The sequence below is a fragment of the Hylobates moloch genome, unplaced genomic scaffold (assembly GCF_009828535.3).
Source record: "Hylobates moloch isolate HMO894 unplaced genomic scaffold, HMol_V3 SCAFFOLD_4, whole genome shotgun sequence".
Taxonomy (NCBI): Eukaryota; Metazoa; Chordata; class Mammalia; order Primates; family Hylobatidae; genus Hylobates; species Hylobates moloch.
Window position 1 is genome coordinate 157,036,839 of NW_026652279.1, and position 25,405 is coordinate 157,062,243.

At 37.7% G+C, this 25,405-nt stretch overlaps 1 long non-coding RNA gene across 1 annotated transcript; it reads left to right on the top strand.

The window, feature by feature from the left end:
* The first annotated feature begins 4,205 nt into the window (after positions 1–4,205).
* On the top strand, positions 4,206–23,834 carry LOC116467392 (uncharacterized). The gene is made up of 3 exons (XR_004247785.2): positions 4,206–4,458; positions 7,709–7,921; positions 23,669–23,834. It is a non-coding gene; the product is annotated as an uncharacterized LOC116467392 (long non-coding RNA).
* The last annotated feature ends 1,571 nt before the right edge of the window (positions 23,835–25,405 follow it).

Below are 25,405 nucleotides of genomic sequence, written 5' to 3' on the forward strand. Positions count from 1 at the left end.
GCAGCCTGGACCTCCCTGGGCTCAAGTGATTGTCTGATTTTAGCCTCTCATGTAACTAGGACTACAGGTGTGTGCCACCACATGCCTGGTTAATTTTTGTATTTGTAGAGATGGGGTTTCACCATGTTGGCTGGTCTCAAACTTTTGAGGCTCAAGTGATCCACCCACCTTAGCCTCCGAAGTGCTGGGATTACAGGTGTGAACCACTGTGCCCAGCTGCTCATCTATTTTATTCTTTTTTTTCTGAAATTTCTTTTATTTGAGATTAAACTTCTGGTCTGCTAACTTTTCTGGTTTTTCTTTTACATTTTCTACATCATTGTCTAGGAGACTTCCTCAATCCTATCTCTGAACACTTCAGTTGAGTTTTTAATCTGTGCAATCATGTTTTTAATTTCCAAGAACCATTTTTGTTTTTTTTGTTTTCTGAATCTCCTCCTCTTCCTCTTCCTCCTCCTCTCTTCTTCTAAAAATGGCATCTTTTTATTGTTTCGGGATGCAAACTTCTCTTATCTCTTGCAAACTTCTCTTATCTCTCTGAGGAGATTAAAGCTATTTTAAATTCTTTTTTTTTCTACACAGTGTCTCACAGCTAATAATTTTTAGAACTAAGATTTAAAATCAGGCAGTCTGACCCCAGAGCCTGCTCTCTTGACCATTGTACTAAAATGCCTTCTTTGAAATAAACACTGGGTTCTGGCCAGGCTAAGAAGCCAATTAAGCAAAAACATCAATTTTTGTCCTTTCTGAAACCACACTAAAATTAAATGAAAGGAATTTTAAAAGAAAGACAAGCTCACAAGGACAAGGAGAATAACATAGCTAATGACAGCAACAAAATATCAGAAATTAGATTTTTGTAAGAAATTATTAATTTATATAAGAGCTTAACAGTGCCTGACACCCAATATGTATATAATAAATGTTAGCTAATATTAATATAACAACTGAAAGCACTTTAAAAATATTCTAAATATGTTGTATATGATTTAAGAGCTTCCTTGCACTTCACCAAGTTCTTGTTCCAAATGAGAATGTTAAAGAAGACAAAAAAGTTAACTTATTGAAATGATATTATAATTTTTGGACTGAGTTAATTTCTATTCTACAGAAAAAAATCTGATGTATAACACGTAGAGAAAAGGAATGCATTATGAAAAATCTGGGTATGATGTAATTTAATGATGGATGGTATATTAAACTATATATATCTTAGTTCAACTTGAAAACTCCCATGGAAGATACCAAACTAACATGAAAACAGCAGATAAATTATTATAGGAAAGTATAATCTTGATATGATGGCAAAATTAAATAATGTCAACAAATGTTTTTAAACACAGATAAAACAGCAACAAGGTGCTGATTTGGGGGAGCATCCAAGGGTGAGGTCTCAATCTACACCTTCAAGAAGCTCATTAAGGAAGATTGATGTTTGCTAGTTAACTATAAATCAAAGCAGAATTAAGTAATGATGTTAACAGAATTACAAGCAAAGTGTGACTTAGGAGTTTGGCAAAGGGAACAATTAATGCCAACCAAGAACACTGGCAAAGGCTTCATGGATGAGGGGGCATTTGAACTTGATTTTGAGAGTGTGCCAAGGATGGTTTCTCTGGTCAAAGAAACTGCAAGATCAAGGCCCTGAAATGCAGAAATTCATTGTCTGTTCCAAGTCTTGTCTGGCTTTCTATGTACTGTCCATTTTCACCTTTTACTATGTCTGTGACTGGGATGCACAGTTTAAATGTTAAATGTTCTTAAATTTGTCCATTGGTCAATTTTCTTTCTCAAGTAGACAGTAAACTTATTAGGGACAGATATGTCATGGAATTCTTTTGTATTTTACCCTGCTAATCTCACAGTGTTAGTACATAGTAACTTCTCAGCAAATGCTTATTGATGATACAGGAACTTTTGCTGCTTGGATAATATGTTTTAATATGGGAAAACTTAGAGTGCAACAGGAAAGCAGCAATCAGGAAACTATTAGAATTTTAGAATTCTCAATTGTTTCAAAAATATTTTTGAACTTGGTTGTGAGTCTAGAGACCAATCACAAAACAAAACTCGAGTTGTCAAGAAGGAATTTATTTATATTTGACATCAATTGCCAAAAAAAACCATTTGAAAAGCACTTTCCTCCTGCTGAAAGTGCTCACATGAAAGTATTTAGAACTTAGAAGTTCTAAGAAGTAACATTAGCAGAGCTAGATGCTATTAGAAACTGTGATTGGTTCTAGGATTCTAAAAACAAAAGGGCATACTGTTTGCTATTCTTCAAGTGGCATTTATTTCAGGAGTCTTTATTGTGTGACTGGGTGGGCTCTTAGAATCATCCAGGCCATCTACTTGACTGCCTAAGGAGATGCCTGCCCTCAGAGTTGGACTTGTTTCCATAGAGCAAACTTTCTATTTATTAGTTATCAACGTTAGAATTAAAAGCTCAGATTCGACAATTAACTCATTTTACAATGTATCCCAAATGCATGCCACTTGTCATGACTTCCTGTTGTATGACCACTATCCTACACAATGCAGGCAGTGCCTTCATGCCTGAACCTATCCTACTAAATCAGTCAAAATGGAACTCTGGTTTCTGCAAGATTTCAGCATGGAAGAGAAGATTCTAAAAGATGTACTTCTATACCTGGAGAAATGTTGAAGAAAATTATATGCATCTGAAAGCCCCTTGAGAAGAACAGATTCTAGGGCAATAATATAAGAGCTCATAAAGTATAAATCCTGGCAGACCAATTTAATTTTTCAGGGACATTGTGGCAAGCCTGATCGATGGAGAGGAAGCCAAGGATGTAATCTGCCTTGACTTTGTGAACATTTTAGGTTTATACTTACAAGCACACCCATCAGAAACAGAAAATAAGCTGCTTCAGGGGCACATAAGTTTGCAGTACTGAGATGAAGGCACAGCTCTTTCACTGAGCTCTGGCTTTATTTTTGCCAGGGATGTTAGTTCATCTCACGTCCATGACAGCATGGGGAGGTGAAGGAGAAGAGCTATGCAGCACAGGTTGCTATGATGTCCAGGGCATCTTCTTCTACAAGGAATAGGAGGCGAGCAGGACATAATAGCAATACTTGTTGTTTGTGCATTGCTCTTGACATTTACGAAGCACATTGCATGAAAAATGGAAATTGGAAGATGTGTGTGTGTGTGCCTGTGTGTGTGTCCAAGTGTGTGTGTGTGTGTGTGTGTGTGTGTGTGTGTGTGTGTAGGGGGCATGAGGAGAGGCAGAAGCAGCACTGGTCCTTTGTATTAATTACCTTTCAACTCTTACATCTTTAATGAGCTTGTTTTCAGTGCCTAGCAATGCCCTATGCTAAGAAGACTGGATTAAGCAAAGAAGTTCAAGCACTGTCCTTTTGAAGGATATTATAGTAACTGAATTTGCTCAATGGGAGGCTTTTTGCTTCATAGGAAAATCCCTGCACCAGATTCAGTTGAGATGAACTGAAGAAACTCACCTTTTGCCATTCATGTAGTGCCCACCCTGGAGAACTCAAATTACTGAAATTTGCCTCAGTAGGACCTAGAACTTTCTACGTTGGTTGCCTGTTTTGGATGGTACATCCCTTAAGGAAAAGGACAATGTTTTCTTCTGTCTTTGTGTTTCCAGAGCTTCCAAGCTTGGTGCCTAACAAATAATATGGGCTCAGGAAAAGTTTTGGGAGAGGGAACATGAGGCAGGGAGGGAGGCAATGTGCTCAGGTCATGAAGCTAAAGTGGGCCAGCCAGCTCCAAAGCTAGATGTGGCAGAGGGAAAGGAATCGGGGCAGGTGGGGCTCAGGTATTGGCAATAAACAGGCAGATTCTAGCAGGGGTGAGAGTAATGGGAGTAAGAATTCAATCTCAAAAAACGTTCTGCGATCCGGACTGGGAGGGAGTAGCACACAGGACATGCGAGGGAGGAGGGTAAGCAGGTCCCGATTTCTGCCAATGACCTTGAACAGGCCTCTAGGAGGCTCTTCTGAAAGCGGCCCTGCCCCTCCTCCTGGTCAACAAGACTGCCCTTTGGAATCTGCTGTTAACCAAGTCTAAAGTTATCTTCTGCCCCCTTTCTCTGGCCTCCATAAGGCCAGAGAATATGTTCATAAAGGCAGAATCAGATGAAATGAATAGCCTGTGCTGCCTTCTTTTGTGTTAGTCTTATTTTCTCAAAAATCAAACTGTTTCTTTTTTTTAACATCCACAGCTCTGAACAGATACACGTAACAGGTGCTTTAGGAGCTCTGGGATGAGCAACTTTCTGTATCCCTGATGGAAATGCTTACAGAGTCCATCCTGCTGTCTGCTTCCTTTTGGGTCAAGTGGCGTCTGTCGGGCAGCTGCACATTGGATGATACTTCCTAGAGTGCGTTGGTGTTCTGCTGCCAGGAAAGGTGCCCTGTTGTTTAGAGATGGGAGAAAACAGCAAGAAATGAGTTCTAAGGATTTTGGTAAGCTTGATTCGGGGAATTGAGTCTAAAGTAGATGTTAGGTAAGAGATGTGGTGGTATGTGTCAGGGCCAGGGTGAGGCCAAACTGAAAGCAGGAGGGGAAAGGGGCAACAAGGCAGGGCAATGCAGGAGGCCGTGTGCCCCAGTGAGTCAGCAGACAGTTGTCTAGACATACCTGGAGATGTGGTCCCTGAGCTCATTGTTAGCTTTGCTTTTGGTTCACATTTGAGTGAGTGTCTGCCTCTAGAGAGGCCAGTTCAGGAGGGAAACATCCATTTTCCAGGAAGGGATAAGAGAAAGAGGGGCTAACCTTTAGCCTGAGCTGGTTGGCATCCAGACAAAGCGTCTCACACTAGACAGGTGACGGCTAACCCCCTCCTGTCCTTGCATGACTTTGCAAAATCTCCTGTTTTATTTTGATTACTTCCAAAAGATGGCCATCTAACCTGTTTGTACAAAGAAAAATGAGTATTCAGAACAGGAAACGTCATCCTGTGCACAGGGGGTAGCCGTTCAGAACTCTGACGTGCTTGACGCAATGCAGTATGCTGTGTTCAGGAAAAATTCATTTGGTATCTGTTGATGTCACAACCAAATATATGCCTGCTGCTAAGTACTCTAACTTTTGTTCATAAAGATGCAGCAAATGCTCTTGAAGGCAAAGAAAGAGCTTTGCACTGATGTTGCCTAGCAACCAATTACTCATTTTTTTTTTCAATTTGTTGTTTTTAAAAACTTCTACTATGTCATGTTAAATTAATCTGCGGCCGGGTGCAGTGGCTCATGCCTGTAATCCCAGAACTTTGGGAGGCTGAGGCAGGCAGATTATTTGAGGTCAGGAGCTCAAGACCAGCCTGGCCAACATAGTGAAACTCTGTTTCTACTAAAAATACAAAAATTAACTGGGTGTGGTGGTGCACACCTGTAATCTCAGCTGCTTGGGAGGCTGAGGCAGGAGAATCACTTGAACCCAGGAGGCGGAGCTTGCAGTGAGCTGAGATTGTTCCACTGCACTCCAGCCTGGGTGACAGAGTGAGACTCTGTCTTAAAAAAAAAATTAATTAATCTGGGTCTGAGGCACAAGTTTCCTATTTACTTAATGGCTGCTGTGCACAAATAAAAAGATGGTGGCACCTTTTTTGGGGTATTTAACTCCCTAACTGGGTTACAGAGTCTAGGGGCACTTGTCATCAACTTGAGGGAAATGTATAAACTGGGAAACGAGACCATCAAGGACAATATCACACCTCTGTCCTCTCGGCCTCCCTGGTCCTCTGTTGAAAGTTGAACACTGGGGCTTCTTTCCTTCCTGACCATTCCCCTCCTAATTCTGGACTTCAAGGTATGGGTACTGCCTCTTTACCAGTCCACATTTTGTCTGTTTTCATTTTCAACTGTCTGGTTCCTTTGCTTAAGATTTGGTTTGGTGGCGCCTATCCTGACTCTTAGGTGAGTGATGAAGTATGGCCCTCGACTGGTCAGTCAGGGGATTTGGATTCTAATCCTAGCTCTGCCATTAACTTGCTGACTGAACTTGAGTGAGTTGCTTAGTGTGTTTGTTAGAATAGGCTAAACTATGCTGCAAGAACAAATACATCTTGAAATCTCTGTGGCTGTGAACCACAAAGACAAAAACCTGATGAGTGCTGGACCATCTTCTAGAGCAGCTGCCTTCCATGGGGTGATCTGGAAATCCAGGTGGCTTTCATGCTGTGATTACTTCATCCCAACATGGGAGTCACCAAAGGGAAGGAGAGAGAGAGGGACATATCAGCTTGTCACAATTCCAGCCAGGAAGTGGCATGTCATATCTGTTCACAGTGTATGGGCCGGGACGGGTCACATGGCTGTAGCCTAACTGTGGAGGCAAGGTGTGGTTAGTGGGAGGACAGGCTGGAAAATGAAGAACATCTAAAACATTTGGGGAACAGCAGCCACCGCTGTCACTCTTGGCATCTTTGAGTTTCAGCCTAGTCATCTGCAAAATGACAGGGTTGGACTAGATAATTCCTAAGGGCCCTTTTATAGCTGTAAAGATCTAGGAGGTATGACTAACCAAACCACCATGATTCTAGATTAAGTATTTAAACTTCTCCTCTAAGCATAGTTCTATTTTTAAGAGGAATAGATTAGCATTATCTTCACCCACTCGCTTTATTGTCCTAAATTGAATAGTCTCACTTCTTTTACCATAAAACTCTTCCTTTTAAAAAGAAAAATCAGACAAAATACAGTATTTTTATAGGCTAACCCTCTTTCAAAACAAATTCTTCAGGCTGGGCACTGTGGCTCATGCCTGTAATCCCAGCACTTTGGGAGGCCAAGGTGGGCGGACCACCTGAGGTCAGGAGTTTGAGACCAGCCTGGTCAACATGGCGAAATCCCGTCTCTACTAAAATATACAAACATTAGCCAGGCATAGTGGTGCCAGCCTGTAATCTCAGCTACTCGGGAGGCTGAGGCAGGGAGAATTGTTTGAACCGGGGAGGTGGAGGTTGCAGTAGGTCGAGATCATGCCACTGCACCCCAGCCTGGGTGACAGAGTGAGACTCTATCTCAAAAACAAAACAACCCTAAATCAAAAAATTCTTCAGCTGGAAAGACTTAAGAAAGCTCTAGTTATTTATTGTCCTAACTACTTCTTAATCAGATGCTGTAGAAAATGTACAGTATGCAGACACAACTCATTTTTCACCAGTGAAAATAATGATTTGAGTTTGTGTATTACATGATTATAAACTGATATCTAAATTGGTACTGAATTTCTCAGAGAAGTAAGCAATTTTAAGTGAAGAACAGATACAAGGGAGGTACAATTTAAGTTTACTTCTCTTTTTGAAAGATATGTCCCTGAAAGTCTATAAATAAATAAATACTTTTAATTCCATCCTTATCCTTTGAAAAGTGGGACTTCTGGCAGCTTGGCAAATAAATAAAGTTTTATTGGCACACAGCCACACTCATTTTTGTGGTGCCAATATCTGTTTTTGTTCTACAAAACTCTCAGGCCCTTTTCAGAAAACCTTGTCCAACCCCTGAGTTAGGCAATCTAAATGTTAACCTGGTAGCTTATAGAAGCATTGAGAGTCAGTACGGATGACAACAGTAGTTCTCAAACTTGAGTGAGCATCAGAATGAATAATTTGTTAAGGGCTTGTTCAAGCACAGAGAGTGGGACCCCATCCCCCAGTGTCTGATTCAGTAGGGTCGAGGGTGGGGTCTGAGAATTTGCACTTGGACATGTTCCCAGGTGACGTCAATGCTGCCGGTCTGGGGACAGTACTTGGAGAAGCACTGGAGTACAGCTGACCCTTAACATGGGTTGGAACTGTGCAGGTCCACCTATATCTGGATTTTCTTCTGCCTCTGCCACTTCTGAGACAGCAAGATCAACTCCTCCTCTTCTTCCTACTCAACATAAGGACGACAAGGATGACGATGATCCATTTCTACTTAATGAATTGTAAATATACTTTCTCCTTTGTGATGGTTAATACTGAGTGTCAACTTGATTGGATGGAAGGATGTGAAGTATGTTCCTATGTGTGTCTGTGAGATATTGCCAAAGGAGATTAACATTTGAGTCAGTGGACTGGGAAAGGCAGACCCACACTTAATCTGGGTGGATGCAATCTAATCAGCTGCCAATGCAGCAAGAATAAAAGCAGGCAGAATAACATGAAGACTAGACTAGCCTAGCTCCTGGCCTACATCTTTCTCCCATGCTGGATGCTTCCTGCCCTTGAACATTAGATTCCAAGTTCTTCAGCTTTGGGACTTGGACTGGCTTCCTTGCTCCTCAGCCTGCAGATGGCCTATTGTGGAACCTTGTGATCATGTGACTCAATATTCCTTAGTAAACTCCCCTTTATATATACATTTATCCTATTAGTTCTGTCCCTCTAGAGAACCCTGACTAATCATCCTTCTTATGATTTTCTTAATAACATTTTCTTTCCTCTAGATTTATTGTAAGAATACAGTATATAATTCATATAGTACACAAAATATATGTTCATTGACAGTTTGTGTTATCAGTAAAGCTTCTGGCCAACAGTAGGCTATTAATAGTTAAGTTTTTGAGGGATCAAAAGTTGTATGTGGACTTTTGACTGAATAGAGGTTGGTGCCCCTAACCCCTGTGTTGTTCAAGGGTCAGCTGCAGCAAAAGCATCAATTAAGAGAGAAACTTAAAGCTCTACTCCTGGCTCTGTTTTGATTTTCTAGCTGAGTAATCTTGAGCAAAGATTCAGTTTCTTCCCCTGCAAAATGAGGAGACTGGCCTAAAGTAGGCCTTTTCAACTACTGTCTCCTGACAGCCCTTGGGGAGCTGATCTGGGCCTTGAGCCGATAGCCTTCTACCCTAGCAACCTCCTTCATTTATCTCAGAGCGCCTTATAAATATTGTCATTTTCTATGTGTATATGACCCAAAAAGGACTGGGAAATGTTGCACCTGAAAACTGCTGAGGCCCTTTTGGCTCTAAATTATTATAGGCTTACAAGTTTTGATAAACGCCTCCATCTCAATTATATTCATCATCGCCTGCTGGCTATGGCTGTTAATTCACATCATGCATATGTGGTGCTTGCATGTCTTTCTTATCAATCACATTTTTTGGATGTTTTCCTACCTCATTGCTTACTTTTTCTCAGATTGAGATCGGTTGCCTGATATCCTACCTAAAGCACATGGACTTGGTGTTCATTTAGTCATTCAACACTCGGCACTTCCCGATGCTGGGGGCTGCATGGGATTTATTCCTTCTTCCCTTTAATAACACTGTATTCTCCAATAGTGATGCGGCTGTATTACCTTCTCCACCTCCTCCTGCTCTTCTCTGCTCCAACAGAGAGAAAAATTAGAGGCAGCTGTAAAGAGACAAGAAATCTTCTTTTCCTCTATTCATAGTTCTTCCTGATGTGTCGTAACTTAATACATGTTGATTAAATGAAAGAATAACAGATGGCACAGTGTGGTGTATGTAGGACAATAAATAATCAAGTGCAACTACTCATGATTGCCTACAATGCAGGTGCTGTCTTACTTTCTCTCTGTATATATGTGTGAATATATGCACACACAAACACACATATATACATATGTACTCACACATAAACATATTTTGTTGAAGTCATTGCCCTGCTGAATTGAATTCATAGTTATTCCCATGCAATTCAGTATGTATCGAATACCTACTAAGCTCAAGTTGGTGCAAGATGTTATATAAAGGAAACTTAGACACAGCTATTATTCTCAGTGAGCTTACAGTTTTGCTCTATAATTATTCTTTGGAAAACCAACTGAGAGAGGAGGTGGGTGAAAACTCCTTACTGAGAGACCATCTTTTGTTGTAGAATTGGTTTATAGTCTTTTTGTCTCCAAATGATATCAAAATGGAAATAATTTGGAACATGGTGAGCATGAGTCATCATCTGGTGAAGTGGGCACTGCGAATTCCAGAGGCAGCACAGCTAGAACAAAATTTATGAAAGTCAAGGTTGGAAGGAAGCCTGCCTCCAGAATAAGCTGAATGATCAAAAGTACATGGTGTACCTTTCTGCATTGAATAGCTCTGTTTTTTTCTGTCTATATGTTTTTTTTTCTGTCTATATGGGTTTCTAACTTCTGGCCTTTCAGCTTCACTTCTGTAGGGATTTGTACATTTGCTGTCTGGGACCAATGATTTGCTACCCAACCTCAACCAGACATGATTGGCATCAAATAATTGATTTGACAAATATTTACCAAATGCTTAGTATATGATAGAGGCAGATGTAGCTACAGAGATGAATAAGATATAGTTCCCATCCTCAGGCTGGTGGAAGAGAAAACATCATTAGCACCATGACAAGATAAATTCTGAGCAAAGGTAGAAGAAGCAGCTAACTACCTGGGCAGCCGAGGAAATCTTCACAGGGAAAAACACAGTTCAGAGTTGGCATCTGAGGGTTTTAAAGATTTTATTGTCCATTAAAATGGCCTCCAACATAATATTAGTGAATTTTTGGATTAAAATCAAAGCCCTGTAAATAGGATGGAGAACAGAAGTTGCTATTTACTGATATGACTACATTTAAAGGGGGTTGATGTGTTTAATGTGAAAGGAATGTGTTGTTGAGTACCTGCCTGAGTGTGAATGTGTCAGGATGGGTCTGAAGCAGTGCCTGGGAATAGAAGTGGGGAGACAGAATTGTTTTGCACAGTAGAGGGAGAAGGGTTGGGAGCCGGATGAAGTAAGAGGGATAAGAGGAAGTGAGAAGCCAGTTAGAGAATGGAGAGTGGGCTAAAGTGGCCTCAAGTGGCCAGTGGAAAGACTCCTTACTACTTGAGTGCTCTGAAATGTCAGGCATGGTTGTTTGTTTAATGAATGTAAGGTATCGTTTAATATTCTATTTGAAGTTGCCTGCATTGTTGAGATGTAACCTGGGTCTTTCCAGAGCTTCATTAAACCTAATACACACACACACACACACGCACGCACAAGTGCTTTGTGTGGGTGATAATTTTGTTGAAAACTAAGAGCTGTATTCTATGGCTGGTTCTTTGTGCTGCAGCAGACAGAGCATGAGCAAGTGGTTAAGAAGTTTCAAAATGGAGCTGATTCACAAGTGAAGGGTCCTCAGACAAAGGTGGATACCAGAATGTGAGCTTCCCTGGAATTTGCTAAAACCGTCACAGGAGATTTAAACTTTAACCTGGAATGAAGGTTCACAGCAATTTTATCCAGATATTGGTGGAGGGAAGTGGTTCTTACAGCCAATATCCAGATTTTAACTAGAAATAAAGAATTTGTCACACGGTTCCACCGAGTCTATGCTGGTGCCTTGTGTAAATAATAATTACGTATGTGAAATATATAGGATAAAATTAAAACCATGACACAAATGGCAGATTATCTCACACTGAGATACCAAATTGTTTTGGAACACACAATTTTTTTTTTTGGTAGCATTTTTTGCTTTATTCTGCCCACGCATATTTTGGAATGAGGTGAGTAAATAAATGAATGAACAAACAAATAAGAACATTTACAAATTAGCTTCTTTTTGAAACATTTACTTTGGCAGTGTTGGTTAATTGTATGGTTTGTAATGTGAATTTATCTGATCCTTGGCCAATCACACTAATTTTGTCACACATGATTTATTGTAGCTTTTAGATTCGTAAATATCTTTCACATTTGAAATTGCTGTTTGGCAATGAGCTGCTTAAGCATAAATTAGGAATTTGTTTCTATCAACTCAATCAATTGTTGGAGGAAGTCCTATATTTTATCTTTTGAAAAATAACACAATGTTTTTCTCTAGAGGTTTAATATGAATCTTTCAACAGTGTATTCATTGAAGGCCTACTACGTGCAAAGAACCGTTTTAGAGACTGAGGGAGGAGCAGAAGTGCTGATTCTGTTTCTGAGGTGGTAACTTGGAAACATGCCCAATAAATGATAATTAATAACACAAGGCAGTAAATGTTAAGAGTCAAATGAATCATAGATCACTCAGTACTTACAGATCTCAGGGGAGACGTTGAACTGGAGTGATCAGAGATAGCTCCTAGAAGATTTGAGTTATGAACTGCATTTAAAACATAATTTTTATATTTTAGCAGATTTATTGAGCTAGAATTAACATAAATGAAGTATACATATTTAAAGTGAAACATTTGACCCATTTTGGCGTACATACACATCCTTGAAACCGTCATCAAAATCAAGACAATGAACACATTCATGACCCCCCAAAGTTTCTTCATGCCCTTTTATAATTCCTCTCTCCACACCTTTCTGCCTCCAGGCAGTCACTGGGACTGCTTGCTAGAATTTTTTGTCTGGCTTCTTTCACGTAGTACAATTATCTTGAAATTCTGCCAAGTTGTTGCAAGTATCAATAGCTTATTCTTTTTTATTGTTGAGTAGTAACCCTTTATGTGGATATACCACAGAATGTTTATATCCATATACCTTTTGTTGGGCATTTGTGTTGTTTTCATTTTTGGCTGTTATTAATAGAGATGCCATGAACATTCAGGTTCAAGTCTTCGATGAACATATGCTTTTATTTCTTTCGGGCAACTATCTAGCTGTGCAATTGTCAGGTCTTATGATGAGTGTCCCTTTAAGAAACTGTCCAACTGTTTTCTGTTTCTAAAATGATTGTACCATTTTACATCCCCACCAGCAGTGTATGAGAATTCCACTGGCTCTGTATCCACAGCAATACTTGGTTTGGCTGGTCTTTCTGATTTTAGCCATTCCAATAAGTGTCAGCAGTATCTCATGGTTTAATTTGCATTTCCCAAAAGACTAATGATGTTGACCATCCTTTATTGTGTTTAATTACAATCCAAATAACTTCTTTCAAGAAAGGTCTATTCAAATATTTTGTCTACTTTTTATTGGATTGTTTGCTTTCTTATTATTGAATTTTGAGAGTTCTTTATATATTCTGGATCCAAGTGCTTTATTAGATATGTAATTTGCATATATTTTCTCTCTATTTCATCTTTTCATTCTATTAAAGTGCCTTTGGAAGAACAAAATTTTGTTGAAGTCCAGTTTATAAAGCTTTCTATCTTGTACGTCATGCTTTTGGTATTGTGCCTAAAATGGCTGCTAACCCAAGTTCACAAGGTCTTTCTCCTATGTTTTCACTTATACATTTTATAGTTTTTGATTTTACATAAAGAGCTATGATCCATTTTGAGTTATGAACTAAATTTTAAAGAGAAAAGAGGAGAGTAACAAAATATATGAAAGCAAAACTGTTAAGGCTGCTGGGTCCAAGGTGTGGTCTGGGCCTAGCGAGGTGACTGGTGTGGGTGAAACTTGGAGGCTGGGTGCTCCCAGTACACCAGTCACACAGCGTCCTCTTGGTTTCATGAACATGTCAAGCTCCTTTTTGCCCCCAACGCCTTGTGCATACGAATCTCTGGACTTGGAATGATCTGCCTCTCTGCTTAGCCAATATGTCCTTTTGCTGACAACTCAAGTGTCTCTTACTCAGGACTTGTCTGACTGTCTAGAGCAGGGCTGCCATGCTGTGCAACTCCATGTGTGAATGCTGCCTCTGGAGTGGGACAAAGTTATGATGTTCCTCTTAATTAGCTCAAGAAACTTGCTATACATTTTCTTAACACAACTTTTTTGATATAGTGCTTATTACCATTTGTATGATTGTGTTAATATTTGATTTAAACCTCTTCCCCAGGAGACCACAGATTCTTGAGGACTGGTCCATGTCTTGTTTGTTTATTAATGAATCTCCACTGACTAGCACAGTGCCTGGCATATACTAGGTGCACCATAAACATTTACTGAAGGAGAGAAGAAGGAAGGAAGGATCGCTTCCTTTCAGCAGTAGAATCAGCTTGTGGAGAGTCTAGAATATCAGGATAAATGATTTCAGCTTTATCCTAGGCAACTGGGTTCTATCTAAACATCTGAACAGGGAAAATGCCATGAATGTGGGCGTGAATGGTATGTATTAGATGGATTTAAAGTATGAGAGTTAAACTTTCAAAAAAACAAAGTATCTGAAAATATATTTGGAGGAGAAGAGGTAGAAATGAAAAAATGGATGAAACAGCTATGATATAAGAAATCTATAGGATACATTGGCTGATGGGAACTGGGGAGGAAAAGGGACAGAGTGAAAGTTCACTCAGGTCAGGGAGCTCAGATTATTTGGAGAATGATATTGCCACATTGGTTGAAATGAAGATACTGAGAAGAACAGAAAATTTTATAGGAAAGATATGAAAAAACACTGTTAGTAAGTTTTAAAATATTTGCTTACATATTAGTCTCTCCTCATCCGTGGTTTTGCCTTGCATGGTTTCAGCTACCGGCAGTCAACAGTAGTCCAAATGTATTAAATGGAAAATTCCAGATATAAACAATTCATAAGTTTTCAATGGCAGTCAACAGTAGTCCAAATGTATTAAATGGAAAATTCTAGAAATAAACAATTCATGAGTTTTCAATTGAGTACCAGTTCAAGTAGTGTGATGAAATCTCACACTGTCCCATTCTGTCCTACCCAAGACAGGAATCATCCCTTTGTCCAGTGTATCCATGTTGTGTGCATTACACACCTGTGAGTCATTCAGTGACTGTCTTGGTTATTGGATTGACTGTCATGGTATTGGAGTGCTTGTCACCCTTATCTTACTTCATAATGGCTTCAAAGTGCAGGAATAGTGATGCTGGCAATTCAGATATGTCAAAGAGAGCCATAAAGTGCTTCCTTTAAGTGAAAAGTTAAAGTTCTTGACTTCATGAAAGAAAAAAATTGCATGCTGAGGTTGCTAAGATCTATAGTAAGAACAAAATTGTGAAGAGGGAAAAAATTCATGCTAGTTTTGCTGTCACACCTGAAACTGCAAAAGTTATGGCCGTAGTTTGTGGTAACCTTTATTATAGCATATTGTTATAATTGTTCTATTTTACTGTTAGCTATTATCGCTAATCTCTTATTGTTCCTGCTTTATAAATTAACATTTATTAAAGGTATGTATAAGAAAAAATAGTATGTGTAGGTCTTGGAACTCTCTGTGGTTTCAGGCATCCACTGGGGGTCTTGGAATGTATCCCCTGTGGATAAGGGGGCCTACTGTATTTTAACCTTTACTTGTCCTAAGTAAATATTATGTCTCTGTATTTTTATGCTATCTTAGGAAACATATTTTGGGGAAAAATTGTACATCTTTTGCTTATAGCAAAATAACTATGCAAAATTATCTAGAATACTGATTTATGATTTCTATAAAAATCCTATTTAGCCAGCCCCAGTGGTGAGTGTCTGTAGTTCCAGTTACTTCGGAGGCTGAGACAGAAGGATCACTTGAGCTCAGGAGTTTGAGGCCAGCCTGAACAACACAGTGAGACCCTGTCTCTAAAATAAAACAAAAAACTTATTTGTAATTATCCTGTTTGTTTGCTAAACTAGTAAGTAGTGGGGCATAGATTTTATCCCAGGCCTTTTGGCCTCTTAAGTCTGAATTTGTTTCTTAGTACCTGAAAGCTGTCTCAGCACTACATAATCTGGAAGCTGCTAAGAACTGTTAAAAGAAAAATCTTGGCCAGGCATGGTGGCTCACGCCTGTAAGCCCAGCACTTTGGGAGGCTGAGGCAGGCAGGTCACTTGAGGCCAGGAGTTCAAGACCAGCCTGGGCAACATGGGTGAAACTGTTTCTATTAAAAATACAAAAATTAGCTGGGTGTGGTAGTGCATGCCTGTAATCCCGGGTCCTTGGGAGGCTGAGGCAGAAGAATCGCTTGAACCTGGGAGGTGGAGGTTGCGGTGAGCTGAGATCATGCCACTGCACTCCAGCCTGGGCGACAGAGTGAGACTCTGTCTCTAAAGAAATACATAATCTTCAGACAGATTAAATTTAACAGAGTTCATTTGTGCAAAGAAAGATTCATGAATTGGGTAGCACTCTCAGGACAAGAAGCTGTTCAGAGACCTCCATCCAGAAGCATGGGCAGTGAGCTGTTTTACCCAGGCTGGATCATGGGGCTCGGCTCACTCACTGCAACCCCGGTTCACACCTTTCCCTGCCTCACCTCCGAAATCCGCGCCTGGCTAATTTTTGTATTTTTTAGTAGAGACGGGGTTTCACTGTGTTAGCCAGGATTGTCTCGATCTCCTGACCTCGTGATCCACCCGCCTCGGCCTCCCAAAGTGCTGGGATTATAGGTGTGAGCCACCGCGCCTAGCCAGCAGTGAGATTTTTATAGGCCAAACACAGAAGCAAAATAAAAAAATTACCTGGTTGTCTATAGCTAGGCATTTACCTTATGGGCATGGCGTGATGAGGCATTTGCCTTATTTGGTCTGATCAGTTGGATGCCTGTGATTGGCTGAAATCCAGCAATTTTTATTTACAAAAAAAATACTAAAATGTTATTAAAAAGTTAGGTTTGGGTCTGTTTATGTACTAAGTTAGACTGTGGTTTGTTACATAAGAATTCAAAGTATGGAGACAGCCTCAGGAAAATGGTCTCCTTATTTTGCCTTAACGATCCCTCCCTTTCAGCCAGCCTCTTAATTTTGAGAGATTCACTAAAACCTTGTGCATTGATGTTATTCTCTGTTACCATCATAACAGACTTCTTTGGTTGCTGTATGGAATTCATAGTCATGATATTAAGTCAGCTGAATAATGCTTCATGTTCTCTTTGTGTTATTGTTGCTATAACTGGAGTGAGACCATTTGACATACAGTAGATGACTGCATACAAGCAGTTAAGGCTTTTTAAAGGATACAGCATACCAGGGAGACTACTATGATGACTATCAGGAGGATCACACCAAGAGACTGAAATATGCTTCCTAACCAAGGCCCTTGTGAACCAAACCAATTATAATTAAATAAATCAAAGAATGATACAGAACAGAAATGTACTTGTTTTAACCAATTATCCAGTTTGTTGATTTCTTAAAAAAAAAAAAAAACAGAACAAGGTTGTTTTTCAACATTTAACTTCTATACAACCCCAAAATAAAACACCATAGTAAAATAAATGGGAAAAAACATAATATTTTATTTGCAAAGCTTGACAAAATGTTAATATCTTTAATGATAAATGAACTCTTAGAAATCAGTAACAAATAGACTAACATTACAAGGGAAGTGAAAAAAACACAGGAAAATGAAATAACACAAATGACTTACAAGGCTACGTGAAGATGATATAGCTTAACATTAATAGATGAAAAAGCAATTTCACTATAAATTACATTATCAGTGTTTACAAATATTGATATCTAATGTTTGTATAGTTTTAGGAAGTGGGAAATCCTCAAATACTAGGAAAATTTACTCCGGTTATAGGAAATTTACACAAGTATAGATTTTGCATATACTTTGCCCCAGCAGTTCCAGTTCATGGGGATCATTCCAACAAAGTAGTAGTTGGATGCATTTATATATATATATATATAAAAGCAGGTTCACTACATAGAAAATCTTTAGCTAATATGTCATCCCCCAAGAAACTACTTATGTACCAATTGGTTTATAAAATAATAGATGGGGGGTAGAGTTAGGAAGAAAAATGGCATGTAAGTAAAAAGATAAGATTTCACAAAATTCTGTGTTCTTTGAATTCTCGAAAAAGATCATTCTTTAAATGGATCAGTTTTATATTTACCCTGTGATAAGTGAAAAATTATAAATGTATACACTTCATACTTATGCAAGCACTGAGATGAAACCCTTTTAATTCCACTATCCTGGCTTCTTTGTTCAAAAATGTCTGTCATTCCAGCTCCTGAGATTGAGTCCAATGACAACCATGTAAACAATCACCGTGACTACTTAAGATCTACTTCAATGACACTCTTTAGGTCACTTTTCAAAAATGAGCTTTCTCGGTTAAGTTTTTCTGATCTGCAAGGAATGTCCACTGCAATGCATGTGAGGAGTCTCCATACGTCATGAAGACCATGCTTTGGTTTTGGTGAAGATGATGGTAGAAACAGTGGCACAGGTTCCCTCCTTCAGTCATTATGATCATATGGCCAAGACAATGAAGAATGCTTGAATGAGAATACTGCAATAGGTCATTCAGTGATAACTGAGGTTTTACAATACCTCAGTTATTGTACAAGTTCTTGGATACAATATCCAAGTTCAGGAGGAAGTGTTAGCTAATGTACACAGTGCCCCTTGTTCATCTAACAGACAGTCCAGGACAATTTGATTATCTACAAAAAATTTAGCAGGGGAGTTTAGAGAAGTTTCTTGGGCACCTATAGCCTTTGCAGTAAACTTAGCTATAGTAGCTGATGTTTGAGACAGATTTTTAACCATAACCTTATTTACATTTGTGCCAAGCCAATAAAGTAACATTCTACCAAAAGATGCCCATTTAGAGGAATTTACACAATTAAATCTACTCTATGATAAGTCATGGACTGCAGAGTTTTTAATAATGGAATCTTTAAGGACTCAAAAGACCAGGCAGCCATCCAAACCCTCTGTGAGTCCATGCTTAACATTAAATTTATATGCTTTTAGATACAAATTTTGTTTTTCCAAGTCAGGTACATATAACACTGCTTATTAAATAGGTTATTATAGGTGATTTGACTTGGATCAATCTTATGGAGTTCATTCAAATAGCATATTCTAACATTTTCAATACTAGCTAACTTAGCATGAAAATCTGCTGAGGAATTTGCTTGGTATTCAATTATTTCTTGTTCTGCTTGATGTTGGGTTAGCAATTCTATGAACCAATCAGTTCCTTCATTAGAGTTCTGGGACTTGTTATCCAGTTCAATGGTATGATCTTAAAGTTATCAAAACCCTGTACTTGTCAGAGTCCTTTCCATGAGTCACCTCAAAGACAAACACTAGGTTTGTAGTTGCTTGTAATAGTTTTCAGGAAAGTACCAGAGTAAACCAATTAACTGTTTGTGGATGACAAAATTTTAAATGGCCATGGTGAAAATCTGATGAGGGTTCATTATACCACAGTTGACAAGGAAATTTTATTTCTGTGACTTACACTATTTTAAGATAATAACTAAAATTATGACTGGTGGCATCATACCAAATCTATCAGATTTCTGGGCATTCTGTATAATTTATGAAACACATATTAATAATATATGGCTTCAAGAAGGTTCAGCATCACTTATTAGACAATACTTCCCAAACAATTTAACATATCAAATAAGCCTAGTTAGTTTCATATCTCTCTTCATAAGAAGAGAAACAAATTTTTTTGAAACACTCTAGCGACCCATCTGGAAGCTCCCAGAGCTAGTTTGAGGTAGAAAGATCTTAATTTAGGATTTGGTATTAGAAAGTTGTCAGGAATATCAAATGGTTTGAAATATTTGATTAAAATAGGATCACAAGTCATTGTGAAACAATACTTATTCATTTAACTAGAGCGTGAATTAAAGTCTTCGAAGGTAAATACAGAATGCCATATAGTTGTAGAAAAAACTTAGCTCTTTCAATATAGAGGATTTAGTTTTCTTAGTAATCAAAGACAGGAAATTATCTTGATAAAACACATAATCTTTGTTTCCTAGGCTAATTACTTAATAAGTAAAGAAAAACTTGTCATAATTTTTTATAAAGAACAGACCAATACTCCAAGAAAAGCTTATTGTTTTAACAGAAAGGACCAAATTCTACATTTGCATCAGTGTACTTTTGGTATTAATGCTCAGTTAAAAAAAACCTTATAATTCCCTTCAAATTTTAGCCAGTTGATCACACATAAAATTCCTTTACCAAGATTCCTCTTTCACAAACCTACAACTTTCTTATATCCATTTAGTTTTTGTTCTACACTTTTCAAAGTCTTTCTCCTTGTGGAACAACCAGTCACTCTACTTTGGGATAAAAATTAGTCTCCTTTTCCCTTTACAAAACAGAACACATACATCATAGCTTTCCTTGCAAAAACCACATCTTATCTTCCTTGTATGCTGGCATATGTTGTTGTTTCCCTTATTATTTCTAGTAATTTTAATTACATATCTTATTTAGAATTTTTAACTGCTAATTTCCAATGAAAACAAGGAAGCAAGCAATTGTGAACGGCCTGCAACATACCAGCATTTTGTAATTTAACATCATTTTATAATTCTAGAAGCATCTGCTTCCTCATGGTACAATTTTTGAATGTGGCACAGGACATGTTTATTAACAGACCTAGCTATCTTTAGTTTCTCTGTAATAAGAAGCTACAGGGAGGCAAAATTTTATCTGTCTTACAGCTTTTGGCTAGGCCTGAGAATTAAATCATTATTTGTATAGATTTCCCTCAGCCTCCATTTAATTGATGACAAGAATGTTAAAACCTCCCTGTATAGAGAGGACATCTTTTATATAGGAATTTTATCTCATTTATACCTATTTAACTCATTTAAAAAACAATTACACTTAAATGTTATGAAAATGAGATCATAAACACCATTATTTTAAGTTATTTTCCTTTTTTCTTTTTTTTTGGAGATGGAGTCTTGCTCTGTCACCCAAGCTGGAGTGCAGTGGCATGATCTTGTCTCACTGCAACCTCTGTCTCCCAGGTTCATGTGATTCTCCTGCCTCAGCCTCCTGAGTAGCTGGGACTACAGGTGTGTACCACCACGCCTGGCTCGTTTTTGTATTTTTAATAGAGATGGGGTTTCACTATGTTAGCCAGGATGGTCTCAAACTCCTGACCTCAGGCAATCTGCCTGCCTTGGCCTCCCAAAGTGCTGGGATTACAGGTTTCAGCCACCACACCTGGCCAAGTTATATATCTTTTAATATAGCGATAACTTGAGCTTATTTTACTAGTAAACTTAGGTAGAAAAAGTTGTACATCTGTATTATATTTAATGCTGATGACTCTGGAGACATGCCTATTTTTATCAAACCGACAAACTTTAACAAACTTTTATTTACCGAAAATTCTCCCAGATCACGTGAACTTGAAAAACAGTTTAGTTTCAACCTTTCTGAATAATTTAAGGAATAGTTAATCAATATAAGAGCTTATTTTTCTGTTAGCCAATTAAATATAGCTCTTTTACAAATTAATTTTGTCAATATTCTCCAGAGGTAGAAAAATGTCATGCATACATTCCCATAGGCAGACATAAATAAGCATGCAGATCAAGGCGGATCTTAAAGCTTTTATTTTAAAATTGTAGCTATATGCCAGGTACTAAAATACAAAGTTTACTAATTTATTAAAAAATACCTGTATCCAAATTGTTTTTCTCTGGCCAATGGAACAATATTACTCACCCTGATGGCTGAAGTTTTTTACTAATATTTGTGCAAAAGATTTCTAATATTTCTCATTTGCCTTTTATAAGGAGTCTTTTAGAAAGGCATTGGTTCCGGGTCTACAAATTTAGTACATAAAATTAACCGGTGTCTCAGAAAGTAGAGTCCCAGACTCCTGGATTTCCAGATTCCTTACATTTGAAAGAATCCATTTTCAAAAGGTACCTACCTGAGGCCTCTAACTGGACCCAGTACAATTATTTATTGGATCGACTCCTATTCCAAACTCTGGTAAAATAATTACTCAAAAAAGTTGAAGAGCTCAAAATGCAAATTCACGAGCTTGAATTTGGAGGAGACTCACTTACAACTTCCAGTTATGATGAGAGAGTAATGGGAACAGTAGGCCTGAGGGGTAGCTTTGCTTCATCACTCAATGCTCCTGGAGGGTCACTGGAGGTCTCTTCTGTATTCTGCTTCTGACATCAAAGTGTTAAAAGAAAAACTTTAGACAAATTAAATTTAATAGTTTATTTGAGCAAAGAATGGTTCATGAATCGGGCAGCACTCAGAACCAGAAGACGTTCGAAGAGTTCTGCACAGAAGCATGAGCAGTAGACTTTTACAGGCTGAACATGGTAGCAAAGTAGAGAAATCGCCTGACTGGCTATAGTTAGACATTTGCCTTAGGAGGCATTTGCCTTATGTGGGCATGATCTAATCAGCTGGCTGCCTGTGATTGGCTGAAGCTCAGCTGTTTGTGATTGGATGAAATCCAGCTATGTGTTCCAAAAAATAAACTAAGTTAGGTTTTGATTTGTTTCTGTACAAGTTAGGTTGTGGTGTTATATAGGAATTCAAAGTACACAGTCAGGCTAATGGCCTCCTACTTATTTTGCTTTAATAGAACACATTTTGTATGTGACCTGGCAGTGTCTCTTTATTACCCTCTGCTTTCCTTGATGGGCTGCTCCACAGCCATTGTAAACTTTCACTTCTCTACTAGATTTGGAGGAAGGGCTGCCTGTTGGGGGAGCTTTATGACTTTGAACAAAATTCATCTGTAAAATGAGAATGATTATAATATAGAGTTTGAATGGGATAGTACATGTGAAACTGCCTGGCACATAGTGTCTAATTAATGCTATTTTCTTTTGTACTGAAATAACAACAGCCTATAGTAGGAATGAAGACATTTGAGGTTATCAAATGTATGTGAGAATATATGTCAATAAGATCTCCCATCAACTAACTGGTATAGGGGAGTAATTTGGTGTAATATTTTTTGGAAAACTGTTTGTCATTGTCTTAAACAATTGAACCATCAATACTTCTGTGATGCAGAAATTCCACTTCTAAGTATGTATCTAAGTGTAATTCATATTCATACCCATTATGATGAAATATGTATAATAATGTTCATACATGTATTTGGAAGAACAACAACAACAAAGGCATTGATAATAGACATTCTAGTTTTATTCCTGTTTTTAAATGTGTTTCTTAAGCATGAGGTTAGATTTGGATTGAGACAGATTTATTTAATCATATTAAAGGAGTATTCATCTGTTTCTATTTTATTAAGAATCTTGACTAAGAATATATATTGAATTTATTAAACACAATTTCAGCATCACTCATGGAAAGTACATTATAATTATATGATTATATTAATTTTTATTCATAGAATATGATATGGTAAAGCATTAATAAATTAATTTTATTATTGATAATTTTTTTATTTCTAGGATAAAGTCCACTAAATCGGATGTGTTATCCTATTATAGCTGGATATTATTTGTTAATATTTTGTTAAAGATTTTTCTATTCATATTTATACAAAAGTTTGATCTATACTTTTCTGTTTAATCTTTGCTAAATTTTGGTGTCAATATTACTTCATTAAAAATATTTAGAAGTTTTTCTTCTTTTTTCATACTCTAAAACAATTCAAATAATGTTGAAAATATGTATTCTTTAAAGATTTGCCAAATTTCCCTGTGAAACTATCTGAGCCCATTGCTTTTTTCAATGGGAAGTTGGTAAGAGAGAGCTTTTTTGCAGTTTCCTCTATTTTTTTCTGTAGATACTAGTTTGTTCAGATTCACTGTTTTGTCTGAAGCTGGTCTGGGCTAATTGCATTTTTCTAGGAAATTATATATGTTATCTGGCTTCTCAAATTTATTTGCACAGAGTTGAGCAAGGGAATCTATATGGTTATTGTAATTTTCTGTAGTTACAGTTATTTCGTTCTTTTAAAAAAGTTTTGCATATTTGTGGTTTATTTCAGTTTTTCCCTGTTGTTTGTTGCTATATAACAAGCCACTCAAAATCTCAGAGGCTTGAAACATCAAACATTTATTTCTTGCTTGTGGATCTACAGGCTGGTGGCAACTCATCTAGGTTAGGCTGGGCTCTAGCTTCCAGGTTCCATGTTCCATGTGTTTCTCATTGTTTTCAGTTTAGTGGCTACCTGGAGTCCCGTTGCACAAGATGAATGGCAGTAGCACAAGAGGACAAATGGACATGTGATACCTCTTGAGTCATCCATCCTGGTACTTGCATGCTGTCATTTATGTCCACATTTCATTGGCCAAGACAAGTTCTATGGTTAAAACTAACATTAACAAGGTGAGAAAATACAGTCTGCCCACTATAGTTGGTGTAACTGTAAAGTCACATGGCAATGGAAGTGGCTATATAATTCTAATACTGAGTGGGCATAAAGAATGAAAGACAACAATTTATTCTGCCACAGTCCACTTATTTATTTATGTTTACATACCTCCCACGTACAAAATACACTTAGTCTTATAAAAGTCATGCCAAAGTCTCATCCAATTATTATATCTGGGATTTCATTTATATTAATTTTGAATTTGGTTCCCTTGACTGAAAGAATTATGAATTTAAAGAAATTATTTCCCCTTACTTATACAACATGCAGTGATGGAGCAGGGATAGGCTAACCTCCACAAGTATGCCCATTCAAAAGAGGATGCTGAGGATGTATACGGTCATCGCTGGTCTGTAGCAATCAATACTCAAGTCCTATGGGCAAATATTGCCTGATTACCTTATCTTGGAAGTAGAGTATTTTTCCTTATTAGCTTACATTTTGTTCCCTGGGAGTATGTCCTCATTTCATTGTTCCCCGTGGCTCTTGACTCTGCTGCCTGGGAAGTTCTTCCTTTATCCTCATATTCCTTAGCCACATCTGAAGTAATCATTAAAGAATATGCTATTTTAGCTTACTTCCTGCCAGTAGAAATCGGAGGAGGCCAAAAGTCTTTGACATCTTAAATAATTATAGTCTTAATCCTGACTGGCAGCACTTTTAATGATTTATTTCATAAGTTCTATAAGAAGAAATAGTACAAAACATCTACTTATCACAATGCAATGATTCTGGTATGTAATTAAAATAAAGGCTGAAAATAAAAAGTGTCCATCAATCAGAAAATTTAAATGATTTCATAAAGAACTTTTGGCTGAAATCTTTGAAATCAAAACCAAAATTTTAGAATATCTAAACAAATGATAAAAATACTATATGTAAGAACCTACAAATTTCATCTGATGGAGAGTCAGCAGATCCTTTCACCTGCGTAAAATGGCTCCTAAAAAGTCTATTGATGTGATCTTCTGATTTTCTCATAGCACCTGTAATTCTAGATAGGGAAGCATATTTCAAAGAGAAGTATGGGTATGTCTGTCAACAAAACAGGGATCAAATATTTAGAAAACCCATGAAACTTTTGAGACACTTGGATATTGATTTATACTTTATGAATATTTGTTCTATGAATAAATGTATTTATAATATATATATAATATAAGCTCTATAAATTTTTTTGGCACATAAATAATAAAAACTATTGTATCTTCAGATTGCTGTTTTATTCTGTTAGGACTTTTGCCACAAATTTAATCTTGCTTTCAGTCTTTTACAAAATTGAAAAATTGAAATTGTCTTCTACTTTTGTATTTTCTTGGTTATTTGTTTATCCTTTAATTTTCAGAATCAGTTTGTTTAGGTGTGTTTGTATAGGACGTAGAGTTGATGTTTGCTTTGGATTTCTTTTTCTTTTCTTTTCTTTTCTTTTTTTTTTTCTTTTGAGACAAGGCTTGCTCTGTTATCCAGGCTAGAGTACAGTGGCAGGATCATAGCTTACTGCAGCCTCGACCTCCCGGGTGC